The sequence below is a fragment of the Trachypithecus francoisi genome, unplaced genomic scaffold, assembly GCF_009764315.1.
Source record: "Trachypithecus francoisi isolate TF-2019V2 unplaced genomic scaffold, Tfra_2.0 Lachesis_group20, whole genome shotgun sequence".
In the NCBI taxonomy this organism is placed as follows: domain Eukaryota; kingdom Metazoa; phylum Chordata; class Mammalia; order Primates; family Cercopithecidae; genus Trachypithecus; species Trachypithecus francoisi.
Window position 1 is genome coordinate 39,658,102 of NW_022681466.1, and position 15,099 is coordinate 39,673,200.

Below are 15,099 nucleotides of genomic sequence, written 5' to 3' on the forward strand. Positions count from 1 at the left end.
AAGATTAAAACTGGTAACAGATGACCCAGCTTTCCAGAAAAGGCCATGGATTGAGTCCCCTTTACCTCAGGCATCCACACAAATCCAAGACTCTTGGGTTTTCCCTGGTCCTCACTGTCACATCTTAGGTTACTCGATTACATGACCCCAACTTAATTTTTTATACCACTTATCACTAGCTGAAATTGTTTTTTTTTTTTTTTTTGGCAGGGGGCGTGTAGATAGAGGCTTGCTCTGTCACCCAGGCTGGAGGACAATGGCACAATCTCGGCTCACTGCAACCTCCACCTCCCAGGTTCAAGTGATTCTCCTGCCTCAGCCTCCTGAGTAGCTGGGATTACAGGCGTGCACCACCACGCCAGGATAATTTTTGTATTTTTAGTAGAGATGGGGTTTCACCGTGTTGGTCAAGTTGGTCTCGAACTCCTGACCTTGTGATCCGCCTCCCAAAGTGCTGGGATTACAGGCGTAGGCCACCGCACCCAGCCTGAAACTGTATTATTTATGTCCGTGTTCACTTGCTTACAGTCCGTCTCCACCAGCACAATGTCAGCCCCATGGGGGCAGGAGTTTGTCTCATTGGTGGCTATGTCCCTGCATCCCAGGGCCTGGAAGAAGGCATTCAATAAATACTTGTTGAATGAATCCATGTGCCTGCTGGGTGATATGTTAGGCACTGAGGGTACAAAAAATGCCTACAATGGCCCTGGAGGGTGTCACAGTTTAGTGAGGACTACAGAAATGTCAAAAGCACTAACACTTCTGGGACCAGTCACTGTTCTGTGGCTTTTATCTTCACAAGAATCCTGCAGAGGTAGGTACTATTATAATTTCCGTTTTACAGATGAAGTAACTGAGGTTGAGTAATTTGCCCAAGAGGAGCCAAGGTTCAACCCAGGGAGTCTGATCAGATCTTGAGCTCTGGGCTTCTTTTTTTTTTTTTTTTTTTGAGACGGAGTCTTGCTCTGTCGCCCAGGCTGGAGTGCAGTGGTGCAATCTCAGCTCACTGCAAGCTCCACCTCCCGGGTTTGCGCCATTCTCCTGCCTCAGCCTCCTGAATAGATGGGGGTATGGGCGCCTGCCACTACGCCTGGCTAATTTTTGTATTTTTAGTATAGGCGGGGTTTCTCCATGTTGGCCAGGCTGGTCTCGAACTCCTGACCTCAGGTGATCCACCCGCCTCAGCCTCCCAAAGTGCTGGGGGCCACCACACCTGGCTTTTTTTTTTTTTTTTTTTGAGACAGAGTCTCACTCTATTGCTCACTGTTGCAACAGCTCACTGAAACCTCCACCTCCCAGGCTCAAGCAATCCTCCCACCTCAGCCTCCTGAGTAGCTGGGATCACAGGCATACGCCACCACGCCTAGCAAATTTTTTTGTATTTTTAGTAGAGACGGGGTTTTGCCACATTGGTCAGGCTGGTCTTGAGCTACTGGCCTCTAGGGATCCGCCTGCCTCGGGCTCCCAAAGTGCTGGGATTACAGGTGTGAGACACAGCGCCTGGCCTGAGCTCTGGGCTTCTAAAGCACAGCCCCTCTACCAAAGATTACAGCTCTGTGCAGAGGGTGCTAAGAAAGGTTATGTAATGGGCCTGTGGGAGCCGGAAGAGGAAACGTTACTTGGGGGTGGGGCAGGTGGGAGGCTTCCTCTTGCTGCTCAGTTCCCAGGCTGGGGTGTCAACACCATGTGCAAATGGGCAGATTTTACAAAAGAGGCACAGAGCAGATTGCATTCAATGGGATGCAAAGTAGTTTCTGGTAATCTTGTGTGGGCACAGGGAGGGGTAACACAGGACTCTGTGGTGCCACAGCTGAGGTGTCAGCGTTACGTCACCATCACGGAGCCATAAACCTCATTCCCCATCTGCAGCCCGGGTTCTAGGCACTGGGCTCTTGACTTCCGAACATCTGTAATCAAGGCTCCCTCTTAAACCACAGTTTCTGCGGCTGAGCTCTGGCCTTGCTCCTCTTCCTTCCCTGGAGAACCAGATCCTGCTCTAAGCCCCAGGAGCAGGACCATTTGTGGTCTCGGCCCTCTGCCACACCCTGACCACCCTCCCATCCAGCCTGTACCTCTATGCCAGCACCAGACTCCTCTTTATTATTATATTATTATTATGGGGGGAGGGGACAGAGTCTCGCTATGTCACCCAGGCTGGAGTGCAGTGGCTATTCACAGGGGTGATCCTCATACGCTAGTCTCAGACTCCTGGGTTCAAGTGATCCTCCTGCGTCAGCCTCCTGAGCCTGCGCCTGGCTTCCTCTCTTTTTTTTATTTTTATTTTTTAGAGATGGAGTCTCACTCTACTGTCCAGGCTGTAGCACAGTGGCACAATAATAGCTCACTGCAGCCTCAAACTCCTACGCTCAAGAGATCCTCCTGCCTCAGCCTCCCGAGTAGCTGGGTCTACAGGCGCAAGCCACCACACCCAGAATCTCCCTGTGTTGCCCAGGCTGCTCTGGAACTCCTAGCCTCAAGCGATCCGCCCGCCTCACCTCCTGAAGTACTGGGATTTCGAGTTACTGCACCTGGCTCCCCAGCTTCCTCTCTGCTGTATCTTCTGCCCGGGGTTGGAAGCTTCCTATTGCTCAGCGCTGGCCTGCCCTCGATGCAAATGCCCAGAAGCATGGCCGTGTTTGTGCGCAGCCAGCGGACCCTCCAGCGGCTCCCCTGTCCCGCAGCCTTATGCGCCCGCCCAGGCTCACTCCTGCAGCCCGCAGCAAAGACCTTAGCAGTCTCTGCTCCGCACCTGTAGCTTTGCCTCCTTTCTAGGTCTGGCTTCCCTTGATCTGGCCCAACTAAATCCTTTCCTGACACTGACTGCAAGGAGACAGGAAAACTACAGAAAGCATAAGAGGGAGAACCATGTAAGTCACAAACAAATGGCTCTTTTGCCAAATATCTACAAACTTTGCTCCCACGATTCATCCAGGTCTCTGCTCAACTGTGGCCGCAAGGGTCTTCTGCCATCACCCTCCGCACCCCCACTCCCTGTCTCTATATCTTGCTATATTTGTGGCTACCTGACATTATGTTATATTTGTGTATTTCCATGCTATTGTCAGGGTCCTCCTCCCACCTCCAGAATATAAGCAGCTTGAGGACAGGGAGTTTGTTTTATTCACACCTGTGTCCAAAGCTGTATCTGGCACATAATACTCACTCAATAAATAGTGGTAAGCTGAGTGCTTACAACAGTCACACACACCTGAAATCTACACAAAAGAGCGCACTGTGATAGCTGATGTTTACAAAGATCACTCAGGAAATCGAGACTGGGAAAGTCATTTTGTTCTGTTCTGTTTTGTTTTAGGATTAAATGAGATAATGTTCACAAAGCCTGTAATGAAGTTACTGAAATGGTCGTGACCAGCCCTTTGAATAAGAGGACTTTTTGGCTTATCTGTGGTGGCAGATATCACAAAAATAATACACGGACCTTTATTTATTTATTTGTTTGTTTGTTTATTTATTCTTGCTCATCAGTATCATTAGTGTTAGTGCATTTCATATGTGGTCCAAGACAATTCTTCCAATGTGGCCCAAGGAAGCCAAAAGTTTGGACACCCGTGTTCTAAAACATAGCAAGCTTATAAATATGTTAGCTATTATTAGAGAAACCATCTTTACAAGATTCTGGTAAACCTTTCTTATCAGGAACACCCAGCTCGTTTCCCAAGAGTGTCAAGTAGCTGAAGTTTTCCTGCAGAAGTTATCCACTGGGATATAGGAGGTAGTGTGGCTGTGGTCCGTGCTGGGTGAAACTGAAAATATCTGACTGAGCCAAACGGAAGAGACTCTAAATATAAACATTGCTGAAATAAACACAGTCAACTGTCAAGACAGTCATGACATTAAGACAAAGGAATAAAACTTTTTCAGAGTGACTCATCTTTTGGTTCTTCAGAGTGATCATATCTTCCTTGGAAACAGAAAATACATGGAGATGTGTGAACTATGCATGCCTCTGTGTTTATGAGTCGAGGATAAGCTGTGGTGAGGGAAAGTCTGTATTAGTATTCAAGGCCACAGAAACCAGTCTGTTGTACAAATTACCATGTAATTAAACAGAAGGCGCATGAGATGTATTTTAAGCACATCCCCTTTCTTATTCTTAGTATTCCACTCAACGTCCAAACCCTTATTAATATCTCTGGCCAAAACCACAACTTAAAAACTGCAAACTCATTGTACTATCAAGGAATATTTTCTAATTGCGCCTTAAAACCAACTGTCAGACAAGCTGAGTTCCCATCATGAATAATGGTATACAGAGGCTGACTCGGGGGTAAAGGATGGATGGAGAAAACGCAGAAAGAGGGGGAAAGCTGTAGGTAAGACAAGACAGGAGGCCAGGTGTGGTGGCTTACTCTGTAGACCCAGCACTTTGGGAGGATGAGGCGGGTGAATCACTTAAGGTCCAGGTGGATCACTTAAGGACAGGAGTTTGAGACCAGCTTGTTCAACATGGTGAAACCCCGTCTCCACTGAAAATACAAAAATTAGCCGGGCGTGGTGGTGGCGCCTATAGTCCCAGCTACTCGGGAGGCTGAAGCATGAGAATCGCTTGAACCTGGGAGGTAGAAGTTGCAGTGAGCCAAGATTATGCCACTGTACTCCAGCCTGGGTGACAGAGCAAGACTCCATCGCAAAAAAAAAAAAAAAAAAAAAAAGAGACAAAACTAAAAACAGTAAAAATTAAAGAAACAGTTCATCATAAAATGGAAACACATAATCAACTTCTTTCAACATTCCAAGTTGTTGTGTGGTTTTGTTTAGTTTTTAAGAGATGGGGTCTTGCTTTGTCACCCAGGCTGGAGTGCAGTGGTGTGATCATTTCTGACTGCAGCCTTCCAGGGCCCAAGGGATCCTCCCACCTCAGTCTCCTGAGCAGCTGGGACTACAGACACATGCAACTGCATGTGTCTAATTTTTTTTTTTTTTTTGTAGAGACAAGGTCTCACTATGCTGCCCAGGCTGATTCCGAACTCCCAGCCTCATTTGATCCTCCCACCTCAGCCTCCCAAGTAGCTGGGATGACAGGTGTGCACCACCATGCCCGGCTGTTTTGTTGTTGTTGTTCAGAGACAGAGGTCTCACTACCTTGCTTAGGCTGGTTTCAAACTCCTGGCCTCAAACGATCCTCCCGCTTCTACCCTCTAGAGCATTCTGCCTCCTAGAGCACTGGGATTATAGGCATGAGCCACCACACAGGCCAACATTCTAAGTTTGTTTTTGTTTTTGTTTTTGAGACAGAGTCTTGTTCTGTCGCCCAGGCTGGAGTGCAGTGGAACGATCTCAGCTTACTGCAAACTCCACCTCCCGAGTTCAAGCGATTCTCCTGCCTCAGTCTCCTGAGTAGCTGGGATTATAGACTAATTTTTTGTGTGTTTTAGTAGAGATGGGGATTCACCATGTTGGCCAGGCTGGTCTCAAACTCCTGACCTCAAGTGATCCTCCCGCCTCGGCCTCCCAAAGTGCTGGTATTACTGGGATGACCCACCACACTGGCCAACATTCTAAGTTTTTAAAATCACAAAGTAGTAAAGAGAATTAATGATCCAGAGAAAAGAAGTTACCATTTATAAACTCCTAGGTATTCAGAACTCTCTTAAACCCTTTATAAACCTTATCGCTACACCTCTGAGATTCCTCTTTTGCAGATGGGTAAAAAGAAATTGAGAAAAATTAAATGATTCAGAACTGGAAGTAAAATTGTTTCAAAGCAAGGCTCTTTCTACTACACTGATAATTCCTAAATGATTCTTAAATGCTAGTGCACAAGTTCATTGCCAAGTGGAAAAAACAAAGCAAGTGCGTTCTGTTTTCAAAAAGCTGAATGTATTCATCACGTAACTGCTGAAATTGTATTCCTTCTAATATTTAATGCTAAAATACTCTTTCAGAAAAGAAAGGATATTTTGACATGAAAATTCCCCCAAATCATAAAATTCATAAAAACAAAATTTTAATATGACAAATGAATAAAGGAATAATGGTGGTAGAAATAATTACTTTGTAATTTTTTTTTTTTTTTTTGAGATGGAGTTTTGCTCTTTCATCCAGGTTGGAGTGCAATGGCATGATCTCAGTTTACTGCAACCTCCGCCTCCCAGGTTCAAGCCAGTCTCCTGCCTCAGCCTCCCGAGTAGCTATGATTACAGGCAATTGCCACCACACCCATATTTTTAGTAGAGATGGGGTTTCACCATGTTGGCCAAGTTGGTCTCAATTCCTGACCTCAGATGATCCACCTGCCTTGGCCTCCCAAAGTGCTAGGGTTACAGGTGTGAGCCACTTCACCCAGCTACTTTGTTAGTTTTAAAATATCCTTACTTTGCAACATAAAAAGTAAATTATCTTACATCAATCCCCAAAATTTCTTTTAAATTTTACTGACCCATGAAATACAAGACTGGCAACCACTGTCCTATAACCACTAGTTTTCAATTTACCTATCAGTGGTTCATGAAATCATTTTACCTGGTCAATACATGGATATTCTTCTTTCTTTTTTTCTTTCTTCCTTCTTCGATAAAATAGAATAGAAGAGAAAAATAGAAAACATCAGGACAAGTAGGTAAAAAGCCAGGCGCAGTAGCTCACGCCTGTCATCCCAGCACTTTGGGAGACTGAGGAGGGTGGATCACCTGAGGTCGGGAGTTCAAGACCAGCCTGACCAACATGGAGAAACCCCATCTCTACTAAAAATACAAAATTAGCCGGGCGTGGTGGCACCTGCCTGTAATCCCAGCTAGTCAGGAGGCTGAGGCAGGAGAATTGCTTGAACCCAGGAGGCGGAGGTTGCAGTGAGCCGAGATCACACCACTGTACTTCAGCCTGGGTGACAGAGCGAGACTCCATCTCAAAGAAAAAGAAAAATGAAACAAGACAAGTAGGGAAAAAAGGTTAACTAATGTTTGTTTTAAGTTTATAAATACATAAATGCTGGTTTATACTGGGTTGGGATGTATAACGTACTTACTGCAGGTAAATGACTGTCAAAACACTTTGAAAACCTTTGTACTGTTTTTCTTTTCTTTTTTTTTTTTTTTTTTGAGACGGAGTCTCGCTCTGTCGCCCAGGCTGGAGTGCAGTGGCCGGATCTCAGCTCACTGCAAGCTCCGCCTCCCGGGTTTACGCCATTCTCCTGCCTCAGCCTCCCGAGGAGCTGGGACTACAGGCGCCCGCCACCTCGCCCAGCTAGTTTTTTGTCTTTTTTAGTAGAGACGGGGTTTCACCGTGTTAGCCAGGATGGTCTCGATCTCCTGACCTCGTGATCCGCCCGTCTCGGCCTCCCAAAGTGCTGGGATTACAGGCTTGAGCCACCGCGCCCGGCCTGTACTGTTTTTCTTAGAGTAATACATATTCATTATTAAATATATGTAAAACAGAAAATTATCAAGAAGAATATTTGAAAGCATCTATAATCTCATTACTCGCAGGTCACTATTATTCATATTTGTATTGCTAGGCAGAGTATGTTTTCTTTCTTTCTTTTTTTTTTTTTTTTTTTAGATGGAGTCTGGCTCTGTCTCCCAGGCTGGAGTGCAGTGGCCGGATCTCAGCTCACTGCAAGCTCCGCCTCCCGGGTTTACGCCATTCTCCTGCCTCAGCCTCCGGAGTAGCTGGGACTACAGGCGCCTGCCACCTCGCCCGACTAGTTTTTTGTATCTTTTAGTAGAGACGGGGTTTCACCGTGTTAGCCAGGATGGTCTCGATCTCCTGACCTTGTGATCCGCCCGTCTCGGCCTCCCAAAGTGCTGGGATTACAGGCTTGAGCCACCGCGCCCGGCCTCTTTTTTTTTTTTTTTTCTTTTTGAGATAGGGTCTCACTCTATTGCCCAGGCTGAAGTGCAGTAGCACGATTTCTGCAGCCTTATCCTCCTGGGCTCAAGGAATCCTCCCACCTTAGCCTCTCCAGTAGCTAGGACTACAGGTATGCGCCATGATGCTCTGCTAATTTTTGTTTTTTATTTTTTGTAGAGACGGGCAGTATGTTGCCCAGGTTGGTCTCGAACTCCTGGGCTCAAGTGATCCTCTCACCTCGGCCTCCCAAAGTCCTGGGATTACAGGCATGAGCCACCATGCCTGGCCAAGGCATGGTATGTTTTCATATTACACAGACACTAGCTGTAAACACTAAATATTCCTAAACCCTCTAAAGTAGCAGCATTATTTAAATAGAAGACTGAACCTGGCACAGTGGCAGATGCCTGCAGTGCCAGCCACTCAGGAAGATGAGGCAGGAGGACTGCTTGAGCCCAGGAGTTCGAGCCTGCAGTGTGCAATGATGGTGCCTGTGAACAGTCACTGCACTCTAGCCTGGGCAACACATCAAGACCCCCATCTGTAAAAAATAAAATAAAATAAATAGAAGCCTGATCCTCAAGGACAGTGTGCCACAAATGGGAGAATGCCCTTAGACCAGATGAACTAGTATCATTACAGACACTTAGGTATCCATCAATCTCTCTGATTACATCAAGAGTTGGAATTCATTTCTAGGCACCTTGCTCACGAAGGAATGCAATCTTCCATCTTAAAGGTAAGCATCTGATTCCACCATTAACATTTTCAACAAAGATTTAATCAAATCAGATTATATATTTGCCCGGAATTTTGTTTCTACGTGTTAAATATGGTTTATTTTTAGCTGTAGGAGTAATGGAATTTGTGTTAACAGGCCCTGGTAAGAATAATCAGTTCACAGCCAAGCTTGGGCGCAGCCAATGTTCATGTGTAATGAAGGATGACTTTGAAAATACAGCAAATCCAGCTCACTCACTCTTGTGAAGAGTCCGAGGAGGTTTTCATAGTGAGAAAGTATGGCTGGACGCAGTGGCTCACACCTGTAATCCCAGCACTTTGGGAAGCCAAGGCAGGTGGATCACAAGGTCAGGAGATCGAGACCATCCTAGCTAACACAGTGAAACTCCAGCTCTACTAAAAATACAAAAAAACTTAGCTGGGCGGGGGTGGCGTGCATCTGTAGTCCTAGCTACTCAGGAGGCCGAGGCAGGAGAATTGCTTGAACCTGGGAGGTGGAGGTTGCAGTGAGCCAAGATCACACCACTGCACTCCAGCCAGGGCGACAGAGCGCGACTCTGTCTCAAAAAAAAAAACAGTGCGAAAGTATACATTGTGGGAAAGAAAGAAAGTAGCCAGGGTTTCACAATGCTCAGAGCCCTGACTATTAGTATGAACTCATTCCAGACAACCAGAAGAGCTCCTCCAAGACCAATCATGGAGACTTTTTCAGGATTAAGAGAAGGCCACCTGAGGCAGCACCTCGGCGCCATTAGGACTCACAGGGACTTCATAACTTATGTTTGCTGCAAAGGAGAGGTGCACGTAAACATGGTGCTCGGAACTCACTGGCACGTGAAAAGAACTTCAGAGTAAAAAGGAATTCGAGCATCATCAATTAGTGTGCTTCCTATCAAACATGGATACTCTTAGTAAGCATTTATGAGGAATCCATTTTACAGGGAACTAATGTGGAATAAATTGTATGCAAATTACATGTTTTTAAAATATCATGATGATACATAAATATGGAAGCTTCCTTTCTCTAAACATATGTATTTTTTAGTTTTTATTTTTATTTTAAGTTCCGGGATACATATGAAGAATGTGCAGGTTTGTTACCTAGGTATATGTGTGCCATGGTGGTTTGCTGCACCTATTGATCCATCCTCTAAGTTCCCTCCCCTCGCCCCCCACCCTCCAACAGGCCCGGGTGTGTGTTGCTCCCCTCCCTGTGTCCATATGTTCTCATTGTTCAACTCCCACTTATGAGTGAGAACATGCAGTGTTTGGTTTTCTGTTCCTCTGTTAGTTTGCTGAGGATGATGGCTTCCAGCTTCATCCATGTCCCTGCAAAGGACACGATCTCATTCCTTTTTATGGCTGCATAGTATTCCATGGTGTATATGTACCACATTTTCTTTATCCAGTCTATCATTGATGGGCATTTGAGTTAATTCCATGTGTTTGCTGTTGTAAACAGTGCTGCAATAAACATACATGTGCATGTGTCTTTATAGTAGAATGATTTATATTTCTTAGGGTATATACCCAGTAATGGGATTGCTGGGTCAAATGGTATTTCTGGTTCTAGATCCTTGAGGAATCCCCATACTGTCTTCCACAATGGTGGAGCTACTTTATACTTCCACCAACAGTGTAAAAGCATTCCTATTTCTCCATAGCCAAACATGTAATTTATAATCAAAAGAATTCCTTACTCCAAAGAGCATAGGAAGTGTATAATGGTCTATGAAGCAATCAGCAAAAGGGATTGCAAGAGGGAGGCCTATGTGTTAAATAAAGTTTTATTGAAACACAGCACACCCACTTCTTTACCCTATTGTCTATGGTTGCTTTTGAGCTACAATGGCAGAGTCGAGTGGTTGTGACATAGACCTTATGACTGGCAATAGCAAAAATATTTACTTTCTGGCCTTTTAAGAAAAAAATTTGCTGCCTGGCATGGTGGCTCACACCTGTAATCCCAGCACTCTCACAGGCCAAGGTGAGAGGATCACTTAAGGCTAGGAGTTTGAGACCAGCCTGGGCAACATAGTGAGACTCCCATCTCTTTAAAAAAAAAATTATTTTTAAAATTAGCCAAGTGTGGTGGTGCTGTTGTCCCAGCTACTTGGGAGGTGGAGGCAGGAAGATTGCTTGAGCCCAGAAGTACAAAGTTGCAATGAGGCATGATTGTGCCACTGCACTCCAGCCTGGGTGACAGAGCAAGACCCTGTCTCTTTAAAAAAAAAAAAAAAAAGAAAGAAAAGAAATAGAGAGCGAATGAGAGAGAAAGAAGGAAGGAAGGAAGGAAGGGAGGGAGGGAGGGAGGAAGGAAGGGAAAGAGAGCGAGAAAAAGAAGAAAGAAAGAAGGAAGGAAGGAAGGAGAGAGAGAGAGAAAGAGAGAGAGAACGAATGAAAGAAAGGGAGAAAGAAAGAAAGAAAAGGAAAGAGAGAGAAAAAGAAAAGAGAAGAGAAAAAGAAAAGAAAAGAAAAGAAAAGAAAAAAAAGTTTGTCAACCCTTGCCCATAGCAAGGGTTTAGGACTTGAAAAAGCTGTGACCATTTCTGTGGGGTTCATCCTCCCATACCATGAATTCACCTCTTTCTCTAGAGAGGTCATTTCTTAAGGGGCATATGAAGAGTTGTAAAATGTAACAGGAACACCAGTAGGTTTTGGATTGGTGTTAAACCAATTTCAGAGAAGTGTGACTTTCAGGACTGCAAGAAATCTACTTGAAACCTCTTCTGTGAAACTGATCCAGATGTTTCAGCCCTGAATCCAAATGAGGACAGAGATGCCCAAGAGGGAGCATTGCAACTTTCCACTGTGGGACCTGGACCATGTATTCCCTCCTGGCTTCAGGACAGAAATCTGTAACTGCTCTTGAAGGAGCCATAGAAACGCTTTTCTTTTCTTTAACAACTTTCTTCCATTTGTCCTTTGCTCCAGAACTATAAGATGGAAACCCACAAAGACATACCTAGGCGCACATCCATCCTTATTCAAATGCAGGTAGACCTTCAGGGAGGCTGAGGCAGGAGGATCGCTTAAGCCCAGGAGTGCATGGTTGCAGTGAGGCATGATTTCAGGTAGACTTGCATTTAAATGAGGATGGATTTGCGCCCAGTCATGTCGATTGAAAATACTAGTAATCAGATTTGAAAATACTAATATTCAGGTTTCACCACCTCTCTATACCAAGCCCACATCCTTGCCTTTAGAAAGTCAGGCCAGCTAGGTCGGGTCACCAGGGTGCGCCAGGCAAATATCATCCCCCTCTCCCAAGGTAAGGCCCCTGCCAGGTAATGGAAAGTATTTCTCCAACACACCATGTTTCTAATATCTGTCAGAGAAAAGACCTGATTCAACTTGTATCCAGTGATTTGAAAGTCAAACCCAAATCTCAATGTCATTCTGACAATATTTCTATTAAATAAAATCCTCTGTTTCCTTGGGGGCTTTTAAAATCAATCTGCCACAAAAAGCTTCCGAACAAGTTAATAACGCAGATGTGCTGACTCATACTCCCGGCAAGCACTCCTCCATGAAGAATCAATGGACTTTGTTCAACATATCAAAACAGTTAGCAGTTGAGCCGTAATGCAATTAAAACACAGCTCTTCCTTACCCAATTCTTCCTCATGTTTAAAAAAAAAAAAAAAAATGCTAGCATACTGAACTCTTGGGCGTTACAGAATCAAAATCTCACATCAGTCTGTTAGAGCCGAACTAACATTTACTAAGTGCATATCACACAGAAGGTACTGAGGAACGTACATACACCACCCTGCAAAGTAGACATTGTTTGAGTAAGCTAGACCGGCATGGTAGCTCACATCTTTAATCCCAGGAGTTTGGGAGGCTGAGGTGGGCAGATCACCTGAGGTCAGGAGTTCAAGACCAGCCTGGCCAACATGGTGAAACCCCGTCTCTACTAAAAATACAAAAATTAGCCGGGTGTAGTAGTCTAGTCCCAGCTACTTGGGAGGCTGAGGCAGGAGAATCGCTTGAACCTGGGAGGTGGAGGTTGCAGTGAGCCAAGATCACACCACTGTGCTCCAGCCTGGGTGACAGAGCTCTGTCTCAAAAGAAAAACAGAAAAAAAGAAAGAAAGACAGTGAGCAAGCTAGGGGTGTGGTGGGTCACACCTGTGTGTACTTAGGAGGCCAAGGCAAGAGGGTGGCTTGAGCCCAGGAGCTCAAGACCAGCCTAGGCAACATAGCAAGACCTCCTCTCTATTTTAAAAAATAAATAATGAGGAAATTGAAGCTTGTAGAGCTGAAATGACTTGTCCACGCCTAATAAGACAAAATTGGGATTCCAACTCTGTCTCCAAATCCCTGTCTCTCCATATGCCGCTCACCTCCAACTCTATGCAATGGTAACTAGACAATGTCAAAGGAATGTATTTATAGCCTCCCTTCCTCCTGGGATGGGCCTGGGAACATGCTGTTTTGTTTTCCCTCTGCCCCTCCTTTTAGTCGTTGGAAGCATATGTTGGCACATCCTTCCTTCAGATGATGTGGTTTAAGCCTTCTTGGGTACAGTCACAATTGAGTCATACTTCCTGCAAGTCACACCAGCTCACCTTGCCTGAGTTCTAAGGGTTCACAGATTCTTGGCTCATCTCACCCTGTAAATTTCAACTTCAATTCGAGGTCATTTCCTGTTGGCCTCATGTGTCACCTACTTGCATAATTTGTTAATTCCTGGAAGGTCCCTCATTGCCTTGACTGTGTTAGAGAGTGAGTCCTATCAAGGAAGGATTTGGTGGCTTATTTGTTGCTGTATTCCCAGAACTTGATAAATATTTACTAAATAAACAGATGCTGCATCTTTGCCACATTTCTGGGCGGTAAGGAAACTAAGGCACAGGAAAATTAAGGTTGCTTTTCTACGACCATGCAAGAATGAGACTTCCTAGAATTGGATGTAAGAACAGCCATAACTGGGGTGAGGGTACCCATCTGAAGCAGGAACCGAGCTTTCCCAACACCACACCACACTGCGAAGACTTTGGAATGACAAAAATGGGTTTCAAAAGTTACTATTCTAGCCTGGTGCAGTGGCTCACACCTATAATCCCAGCACTTTGGGAGGCCGAGGCAGGTGGATCACCTGAGGTGAGGAGTTCAAGACCAGCCTGGCCAACACAGTAAAACCCTATCTCTAGTAAAAATACACAAATTAGTCAGGCATGGTGATGAGTGCCTGTAATCCCAGCTACTCGGGAGGCTGAGGCAGGAGAACCGCTTGAACCCAGGAGGCAGAGGTTGCAGTGAGCCGAGATTGTGACATTGCACTCCAGCCTGGGTGACAAGAGCAAAACTCCATCTCAAAAATAAGTACATAAATAAAAGCTACTGTTCTCTGTTTTCAAGTCTCTGGCACCAAGAGAAAAGACATCCATCTTCTATAAGAGCTGTATGTGTGAATGACTCCAACAGGGAGTGAAAAACTAACAGTTCCTGCTCCACCTGCCAAGTTCTCACTAGCACCATCAAGAAGAAAGCTTTCTCTCAGCCTACCTGGAAGGAAGGAAGCCAGGGCAGAATGTGCAGAGATCTCCTGAAATGTCATCTTCTCTTCTTGCACCCAGAAGGACCCTAAAGATAGCCCAAAACAGACTGGAGCCCAGTATATTCTAGGTAACATGATGGATAATGCATCATTCATGGCTAGTGAAATTCTAAGTAGCTTCATAATGAATTATGCCCCCACATTAGACATTCCTGACTTTCCTTCCACCACATATAGTTGGTATAAGTTAAGGGCTATTGATTGATCAGAAGAAACACTGGAAAGTAAGTCTGAGTGCCAAAACACTAAGTGCTTCTACAATGAGAAAATACACACAAGTCAGGAAAAGGAATGGAAATAAAAACACAAGTAGAAAATAGAAGTGAGGCCAGGCATGGTGGCTCACGCCTGTAATCCCAGCACTTTGGGAGGCCGAGGAGGGCAGTTTACTTGATGCCAGGAGTTCAAGACCAGCCTGGCCAACATAGCAAAACCCCATCTCTACTAAAAATATAAAAATCAGCCAGGCGTGGTGGTGGATAACTGTAATCCCAGCTGCTTAGGAGACTGAGTGAGAGGATCACTTGACCCAAGACGTGGAGGTTGCGGTGAACTGAGATAGTGCCACTGTGCTCCAGCCTGGCAACAGACCAAGACTCTGTCAAAAAGACAGACTGAAGGGAGGGAGGGAGGGAGGGAAGAAGGGAGGAAGGAAGGAAGGAAGGAAGGAAGGAAGGAAGGAAGGAAGGAAGGAAGGAAATGAAAGGAAAGGAAAGAAGGAAGGAGAGGGAGAGGGAGGGAGAGAGGGAGGGAGGAAGGGAGCAAGGAAGGAAGAAAGGAAGGAAGGCAGGCAGGCAGGCAGGAAGGAAGGATGGAAGGAAGGAAGGAAAAATAGAAGTGGCTAATTTCTGTACATCCTCAAGAATTTAGAAATTTGGTCACACATTGAGATTCTTTATTCCAATGCTTCTTGCTGCACCCAGGGGCACGCTGACAGGCTGACTTAGTAATTCCTGAGAACCCTCCACTGGAGGTTTTCAAATC

General features: G+C 45.3%; 1 protein-coding gene across 3 annotated transcripts in view; it reads right to left on the reverse strand.

Annotated features, from left to right (window-relative positions):
- PITPNC1 (phosphatidylinositol transfer protein cytoplasmic 1) overlaps positions 1–15,099 on the reverse strand; it is a 327,211-nt gene that overhangs the window by 270,612 nt on the left and 41,500 nt on the right. The window contains exon 1 of one of the 3 annotated variants that reach the window (XM_033183895.1): positions 11,516–12,371. The exons of the other annotated variants lie outside the window; for them this stretch is intronic. The gene's annotated coding sequence lies outside the window, so the exon portion shown is untranslated. Of the gene's footprint in view, positions 1–11,515; positions 12,372–15,099 lie in introns of those variants that run through there. 3 annotated transcript variants of the gene reach the window in all.